Source organism: Lolium rigidum, chromosome 2 (genome assembly GCF_022539505.1).
Source record: "Lolium rigidum isolate FL_2022 chromosome 2, APGP_CSIRO_Lrig_0.1, whole genome shotgun sequence".
Lineage (NCBI taxonomy): Eukaryota > Viridiplantae > Streptophyta > Magnoliopsida > Poales > Poaceae > Lolium > Lolium rigidum.
Window position 1 is genome coordinate 213,895,150 of NC_061509.1, and position 9,797 is coordinate 213,904,946.

Genomic DNA, 9,797 nt, shown 5'->3' on the forward strand with positions numbered 1-9,797 from the left:
TATGACATAAAGTGTGCATAAAACATGTAGGTATCATCAATAATATGGCATAGAACATAAGAAATTATCGATACGTCGGAGACGTATCACTGTTGAACACATGACCGAGTTATCTACTCTGAGTAGCTTGTTTTCTGATGATGTTAAGAAGCGTACTTACTTTGTTGCTAAAATCTTTCCATTCTCATTAAAGGATGACGCTAAAACCTGGTATAATAGTTTGCCACCTAGCTCTATTAAAAGTCCAAAAGAATTGCTTGCTGTTTTCTTCCGGAAATACTTTCCTGCTAGTGCTCAACATGCTGCTCTGCAGAGAGTTTATAATTTTGATCAAGGAGATGAAGAGAAATTGCACGAGGCTTGGGCGAGATTTTGCTCTCTTATTAGAGCTCTGCTCGACCATGATTTGGAAAAGCATGATTTACTTGATATATTTTATAGTGGACTAACCATTGAGTCTAGGGCATACCTGGATAGTTGTGCTGGTTGTGTTTTTAGGAAAAGAACTCCGGACGAAGTCGAAGAATTATTGGCTAAAATAGGCCGGAATTATGATGATTGGACTACGCTCGAACCAACTCCAACGCCAATAGTGAAGAAGAGGGGTTTAATTAAATTGAATGATGAAGATATGAGGGAAGCCAAGAAGTCTCTCAAGGAGAAAGGTATTAAATCTGAAGATGTGAAGAATCTACCTCCTATAGAAGATATATGTGAGATAATTCCCCCTTCATCCATGATTGAGGTAAATTCCCTTCAACGCTTTACTAGGGAAGATATTCCGTATTCAAAACCTCCCGCGCAATGCTTAGATGAGTTTGATAATTATATTGTTAAGCAAGAAAATTTTAATATGAGAGTAGAGAATCATCTAATGGAAAATTCTCAAGCTATTAGTCAATTGCATGATATTGTGGAGAGAACCTCCAATGATGTTAAGATGCTTGTTAAACATTTTCATATGGTTCAAACTCAAATTGATCAACTCACTAAAGTGCAAAATGACTTGCTACGAAATAATTCTAAAGAAAAACATGCTTATGAAGTAACAACTAGAGGTGGTGTCTCCACCCAGGATCCTCTATATCCTGAAGGGCATCCCAAAAGAATTGAACAAGATTCTCAACGCATTGAACCTAGAGCTCCATCTAGGAAAAAGAAAAAGAAACATAAGAATGTTGTAGAATCCTCTGAACCTGTTAATGATCCTAATAGTATTTCTATTTCTGATGCTGAAACTGAAAGTGGTAATGAACATGATAAAGATAATGATAAGAATGACACTCCTGATAAAGAAGAGGTTGAAAAGGAACCTGAAAAGCATGCTAAAAATAAAAAGTATACTAAAGAAGATTTTATTGCTGAGAAACATGGTAATGAAAGAGAACCTTGGGTGCAAAAGCAAATGCCTTTTCCTGCTAAGAAACTAAAATCAAAGGAAGAAGAACACTATAATAAATTTTGTGATTGGATGAAACCTTTATTCTTGCAAATCCCTTTGATCGATGCTATTAAATTGCCTCCTTATTCAAAGTATATGAAAGATATTGTTACTAACAAAAGGAAAATCCCCAATGAGGAAATTTCCACTATGCTTGCTAATTACTCTTTCAATGGCAAAGTTCCAAAGAAGTTGGGCGACCCGGTATACCTACTATTCCTTGTTCTATTAAGAATAATTATGTTAAAACTCGCTCTATGTGACTTGGGAGCCGGTGTTAGTGTTATGCCTTTTTCTCTTTATAAGAGACTTTACTTAGATAAGTTGATACCTACTGATATATCTTTGCAAATGGCTGATAAATCTACTGCTATTCCTGTTGGCATATGTGAGGATGTTCCTGTTCAAGTTACTAATAACTGCTTGATATTAACTGATTTTGTTGTGTTGGAAATGCCTGAAGATGATAATATGTCTATTATTCTTGGGAGACCTTTTCTTAACACCGCGGGGGCTGTTATTGATTGCAATAAAGGAAAGGTTACTTTCAATGTTGATGATAAGGAACACACCGTCTATTTCCCCAAGAGGATTGAAAAAGCGTGCGGGGTTAATACTATTTCTAATGTGAGAACTATCAAAGTGGGAACTATTGATTGTCCTATATATGAGCCTAAAGAAGAATATCAAACTCTTATGATTGGATCCATATCAATACAATTCAAGGTAACATGATTGATTTGAGGTTTATTTCTTCATATGCTATAAAAAAATTATTTGGTGGCAAGACTTGATCAACCTTGTTAACAAATACATCTTATATGCATAGAGGAGGTAAACAACATCTCTTTCTTCCTCCACTTGCTTTAGTTGCTGTAGCATTTTTAATTTGCAAAGTTTCTTAGTTGATTTGAGATTTCAAAAATTTTCCTGGCCGGTAATAATAAACTTAATACCCGGAAATGTGCATTTTTCAAAGTTTTCAAAAATTCGCGAAAATTATACCGTTGGTCCAATTTTTCGACGAGGCACTCGGGAGCACCGAGAGGATGACCTGTGGGGCACCACAGGGTGCCACACCACGGCCGGCGCGGCCAAGGAGGTGGGCGCGCCACCCTGTGGTGTGGGCCCCTCCTTGCCCCACTACTTCATCTCTTTCTCCCGAGCATCTTCTCTCTCCCGAAAAAACTCGAACCAACTTTCTCTCACTCGCGTTTTTGCTCAAGAGCTCAGGATTTTTCGATCTCTTTGCTCAGCCCAGATTTCTGTTTGAAATTTGGCACATTTGCTCTCCAGTATGTGACTCCTTCGATTATCCAAATAGAATTTTGTTTGGTTGAGTATATCTTGAATATTTTGCTGGTGTAGGTAACATGTTTAGTGAGCTTGCATGCTTGTTCTAAGTGGTAGAAACTAGTTTTGGTGCATGATTAGTACTCTAGCAAGTTCCTATGGTAGTTTCCCTCAATTATATGTCACCAAATCAAGTTTTATATTGTTTGTTGAAAATTTCAGAAAATGGAAGGAGGTAGGCACCAACTCAACCAACATGAGTTGGAGGTACCACAGGTCATGAGAGTTCACCGAGAAGAAGGAGTATATCCCACTTACTATCCGTGTGCGGATTTCATGAGAAGTGCAGGGATCTTGCAGGACGTCCAAAATTTAATCTCTCGTGCAGGATTGGATGATTTTGTTGATGGGGAACCAAGCCAATATGTGAAACTGACCATGTCGGTAGTGCAAGATTTTAAATTCAATTGGTCACGATCTAACCCCATGGTTCGAGTACAAAATTTATAATAAAACTGTCAACTTGCCATTCAGTGATTTTTGTGCAGCAATCAAAGTGCCGCAATGGGGATCATGCGAGAAGATAAAGGGATCGCCGCAAGAGTTCTTGGACCTCTTCAAGATTATTTGTCATGGAAGAAGCTTCTCAGAGGATGATGGTAAAATTAGTAGTATTCATTTCCCAGCTATTCGTTACTTTGCTTATTTCATTACCAAGTGCGTACTAGCGAGAAAGAATGGAGGTAAATTAACTATCCCTGATCTAGCCTTTCTAGCTGCTGCATTACAAGGTAATAGGACTTATAACTTGGGAGCTTTGATAGCCAACAGACTTGCCACTAACCGTGAGAAGGGAGGAATTTGTGGGGGTCTCATCGCCTCTCGTTTATTAGCTATGCATAATGTGGGACCTCACCGTCTTGATATTCCGCTCCCTATGGAGAAACTTGACATAGCTTCCATGATTAAGCATGAATTTCTTTCTAATTCGTCTAATTTAGGGAACCTGTCTTATAGAATAACATTTTACAAGAAATCTTGGACAAAGACTAAGAAAGCTCTGTTTTACTTTGATTCTAGGGAGGATTGGTCAGTCACAGAAAGTGCAGTTAATGCATACATAGAGGGAGGAAGCCATCGTGCACGAGACAACACGGATGAGGTCGAGGAACACCTCGACTCGTCATCCGATGCAGCAAGCTCTTCGCATCCACAAGCTGGGTATGAGGAACCCCCACGCTTTTCTTCTGCATCGGTACCTTATTATGACTACTCCATGTATGATCCACCGGCGTGGAACCCAAACCCTCGATGGGGTTGAACTCCACTTAGGCCAAAAGCCTAAGCTTGGGGGGAGGTATACCGGCATCACTCATTCTTTGCATATTATGGTTGCTGGATACTTGTATATACTTGTTTAGTTTGTTTGAGTGGTTTTCTAATGAGAGGAAGATGATATTTGGGGAAGTGCTGCCTGAAAACAGATTCTGGGCTGTTACCGTAAAAATTCGTGCGCACAGCCAGAACAGTATTTTGCGAAGCCAATTTTTGTGCATGTTCCCCAGGTTGTTATCTAACTTTCATTAGTTGAACACTTTTCGAGCTGAGCAACGTAAGATTTTTGTAAAAATCGATTTCTGTACTGCTTGTTGGGTTTTGGCAGATTTCTGCCATCTCGCTTTTCTCGTGTTTCTTTTAGTTTGCTATTTCTTGTTTTCACTTTGTTTCTTTCCCAAAACACAAAAAGACCAAAAATATTTCTGTTGTTTCTCTTTACCATTTGTTTATCTTGGTTTCTTGCATTTGTTTCGCTTTATTTGCTATTGCTAGTTTGCTATAAGAAAACCCAAAAAGATTTTGCTTTGTTTGCTTGTTCCCTTTTGTTCTTATTCTCAAATTCGAAAACACCAAAAATATTTGCTGTTCTTCTTTGGTTTGTAAAGTTCATTATGAGTTCAATGGTCTTCGGTGGCTGGAGCGTGGTTTTCATTCATATTATCCAAGCTACACAAGTGGAAAGGCAATAATGACGATCTACGACAATCTGATTGTGGTGAGAGGCTGGTATGAACTCTATTTGTTTTCATTTTTGTACATATACTCATCCATGTGAGCATGCTTAGTTGGTTCATGTGAGGTATATGTTATTTAAGAAAGTCTAGTAGTTCATGATCTCTCATAATTAGCTCCAATTTATTAATATGAGTAGCATGTCATGGATGTTTGCTTGCATTGTTTTATTCACTAGATGAAACCCCGCGCGTTGCTGCGGAAATATGTGTAAAGATACTCATCAGATATTCAAGTTCATGGATGCAAATGAAAAATATGTATGTATATTGTTGTGTAGTCATTTTCGTATCTTCTAGCTGGTGCTTGTGCAAACTGATCAGGTGCGTCATAGTGGTCATCTTGCACCACTTGATATGAGTAAAAGAAACAATCGAACATGAGACAATGTTAGTTCTGAAATATACAGCCTTCATAAAGAACATAAGTACAACTAATCTGATGAAAGACAAAGAAAACTCATTTGAAGGTAGTAAAACTCCAACTACGACACAAATATTAATCTCTCTCTTGTCTGCAAACTGATATCTGATATCATCTGCAAGCAAAATCAGTGGTAGCCATGACATAGAAGACAGATTCGCATGTAAACACTGAGAAGCAAAGCTGATGCAAGAATTTGATGAGACCAACACCACTCAGACTTACCAGCAACCACGACAATGTTTGGAGAGGACTAACCTTGTTGCAGATTGGAGGAACTTCAAGGAAATTCAGCCAGGGAAAACGGCATTTTTGGAAAACAACCGTGTGAGATTGGATTACTCCGGTTCTCTGTATATAAATTCAAGTCAAGGCAGATCAAACTCTTCTGAGGGTTGGGGTTCGGGTCAGTAATGGTCTAATCTTCAATAACCTTTGACTTAAACTTTGCGTCACAACTTCTTGACGACAGCCTTTTTGTTGGCCATGGAGCTTGAATATGGCCGCATGGAGGTGGGGGCTTAATGGAGAAACTACAGAGAACCAACTCGAACTCGATCATCAGAATCACATGTTTACATCACACAACGAAACCAAAGTAAATAATCTTTTTTTTTAGTAGAATTCTAGTCTGCAAAGAGGATGAAAACCATGGTGTTTCAGGTAACGGGAATAGGAAGTTCCTGCAAGAAGAAAACGCCTAATTGGGTAGAACGACAGCAAGAAGGACGAAGCGTCCCCCTCACTTCATTTCCACTCCCCCGACAGAGCTGCATGGCCACTTCTGCAGAGTATATCTGGTAGACCTGTACAGGCGTTACACAAATAACTTACGGCGAACGCCCCGACCACCATGAACGCCTCCGGCGCCCGCTGCAGTATGCACCTCCAAGAACACCGCGCCAGCCGCCGGCCCATTGCGCCCGTCATCTTGCTCCATGCAACCAGCCGTCTCATCATCCTCCAAACCAACTGCAATTCTACCATTATCGTGAGTTGGTTAACTAAAGCTGAGGACGGGCTCGGAAGGAGAGAGATCCAGATATATAGGGGAAAATGGGAGGGCAGAAAATCGGTGGAGTGGGAGAGAAGAAGAGACGGGCTAGGGAGATAAATGCTGCAGTGATGGGGGGTGACCCGGATGCTAGTCAATGTGGGGAATGGGGAGGGGAGACGACGGGGCATGCATTGGAAGAAGACCAAATGACAATGGAACGGAACCGGTTGTTAGCAGAATTAATGAGGGTTGCCGCAAATGTGAAGATATCAGTCGCTTGTGACTGCCAAAGCTAAAAGGATGACGTGGCTGCACGAAATTGCAGAGAATTACATGTAGTGGGGGCTTGCTATTTAGATATAAAAGATAAGTAAGTATGACATTGTGGTATCCTCCTCTGAATAATTCATTTATATCGACTTGGCACATGCTCACGCATGCATATGACTGAACAAGAGTCAACTAAGCCTCAATGATTTACATTGCTTCAGAGTTCTTGTATCACTTTTATGCTTCAGTTAATTTATTTTGCCGCAAGCATGATTATGACGATTCTTGCTCTCTTGATTTGTCGCTCCCTAGTCTTTTGCTAGCCTTCACTTGTACCGAGCGGGAACGCTGCTCGTGCCTCCAAACACATGAAAACCAAGTTATTCCAGAGTGTCCACCATAAATACCTATGCATGGCATTTCAAACCATTCCAAGTAAATTCTCATGCGCTACCTTTAAAATCTTCAAAATGCTTCTTAATTTGTGTTAATGTTTCATAGCTCATGAGGAAGTATGTGGTGTTTAGCTTTCAACCTTGTCATTTACTTTTGACGGACTCTCATATGGACTAGTGGCACATCCGCTTATCCAATAATTTTGCAAAAAGAGCTGGCGATGGGATTCCCAATCCCGAATTAATTAACTTAAATAGACACTCCTCCATGGTTTGTGATTGTTGGACGGCACCCGAAGGATTCGGTTAGCCATGGCTTGTGTAAGCAAAGGTTGGGGGGAGTGTCATCATCATAATAAAACTAAATTAAAAAGGCACTCCTTCATGGTATGTGATTGTTGGCAGGCACCCGAGGATTCGGTTAGCCATGGTTTGTGTAAGAAAGGTTGGAAGGAGTGCCACATAAAAATGCAAATAATTCATGGGAGCCGCTCTTGAAAGTCCGGTTGGCGAGGTAGTTGGTGTACCCATTACCATTCGTTGACAACAACAAACACCTCTCAAAACAATTTTACTCCTGATTTACAAATGAAAAGCTCTAGCGCATGTTAATCCCTGCTTCCCTCTGCGAAGGGTCAATCTTTTACTTTTATGTTGTGTCTCCATTATTTCTTTGAGCACTTTCTTGAGAGCACAACTGTCATTCTTAGTATAATATGCTTGTCTCAAAATATAATTGATTGTGGTATAACTTTGATGCTTTTATCTTTGACAATCACTACTTCTAGTCTTTCTATGAACTCCAGAGGTGCCCGGGCATTTATGTTTTGCCAATCAAATACGAGCAAGCGAGATACCACTTTATCATACTCTCTTATGAACATTGCAATCCTGCTTATATATATGATTCATGATGCTTATTATTAATTGTTGGGACCTCTTCATGATTGACATAGCCGTTAGATGATCTTGTTTGCATGTATCTTATTATGAACTGCTCAAGTATTAGCCATATCATGAGAATATATACATCATATGAGCAAATGTGTTCGTGAAAGTTCTTTTATCGCTCGGTTGTTAACTCGAATTGCTTGAGGACAAGCAATAAGCTAAGCTTGGGGGAGTTGATACGTCCAAAACGTATCTACTTTCCCGAACACTTTTGCTATTGTTTTGCCTCTAATTTGTGTATTTTGGATGCAACTAACACGGACTAACGCTGTTTTCGGTAGAACTGTTACGGTGTCTCGTTTTTGTGCAGAAATCCAACTTTCGGGAAAAACCTCGGGATTTTGACGAAAGGGCCTATTTTCCCGAATACGACGGAGCCAGAAGGACAAGTAAGGTGGAGGCCCGAGGGCCCCACACCATAGGGCGGCGCGGCCCAGGGGGGGCCCGCGCGGCCATGTGGTGTGGCCCCCTCGGCTGGCCTCCGACGCCCTCCTTCGGACTACTTATTTGCCTCGACCTAAAAACGCACGGAGAGAAGTCGAAGTCGCCAGAAACCCTCCAGAACGCCGCCACATCGCGAAACTCCGTCTCGGGAGCCAGAAGTCTCCGTTCTTGCACTCCGCCGGGACGGGGAATTGGAGGAGATCATCACCGCCATCACCGCCAACGCCTCTCCATCAACCAGCCATGTTTCCCCCATCCATGTGTGAGTAATTCCCCCGCTGTAGGCCGAAGGGGATGGTAGGGATTGGATGAGATTGGTCATGTAATAGCATAAGATTGTTAGGGCATAGTGCCTAGTGTCCGTAGATGGTACTTTTATGATATTGTTGCAACTTGTTATGCTTAATGCTTGTCACTAGGGCCCGAGTGCCATGATCTCAGATCTGAACATGTTATTATTTCATCATGATATTCATTGTTTATGGTCTTACTCGCAAGTTGTATACACATGTCGCTGTCCGGAACCAATGGCCCCGAAGTGACGAAATCGGGACAACCGGAGGGGATGGTAGTGACGTGAGGATCACATGTGTTCACGGAGTGTTAATGCTTTGCTCCGGTACTCTATTAAAAGGAGTACCTTAATATCCGAGTAGTTTCCCTTGAGGCCCGGCTGCCACCGGCTGGTAGGACAAAAGATGTTGTGCAAGTTTCTCATTGCGAGCACGCACGACTATAATTGGAACACATGCCTATTGATTGATTAGTACTTGGACACCGTTTTATTATTATCCGCAAATGCCCTGCTATGATTGTTACATGAGTTTCTCTCATCCATGCAACGCCCGTCATCCGTCCCCGTGCCTACAGTATTTTAATCCTGCTGTTTACTAAAATCACTACTGCTGTCTTTGTTACTCTGCTGCTGTTATTTCACTACTGCTACTACTATAAAACTGTTACTACTGATAAACTCTTGCGAGCAAGTCTGTTTCCAGGTGCAGCTGAATTGACAACTCCGCTGTTAAGGCTTTCAAGTATTCTTTGTCTCCCCTTGTGTCGAATCAATAAATTGGGTAATACTTCCCTCGAAGACTGTTGCGATCCCCTATACTTGTGGGTCATCAGACATCGTCACCGCTGTAGCAATTTGGGTTTGATCTTGATTGTTTGATAGGGGAAACTCTCCCGGTACTGATTTCTACTTGTTATTGATGCTATTGAGTGAAACCATTGAACCAAGGTTTATGTTCAGATTGTTATTCATCATCATATCACCTCCGACCATGTTCCATATGATGTCTCGTGAGTAGTTCGTTTAGTTCTTGAGGACATGGGTGAAGTCTAAATGTTAGTAGTGAACTATGGTTGAGTAATATTCAATGTTATGATATTTAAGTTGTGGTGTTATTCTTCTAGTGGTGTCATGTGAACGTCGACTACACGACACTTCACCATTTACGGGCCTAGGGGAATGCATCTTGTACTCGTTTGCCAATTGCGGGGTTGCCGG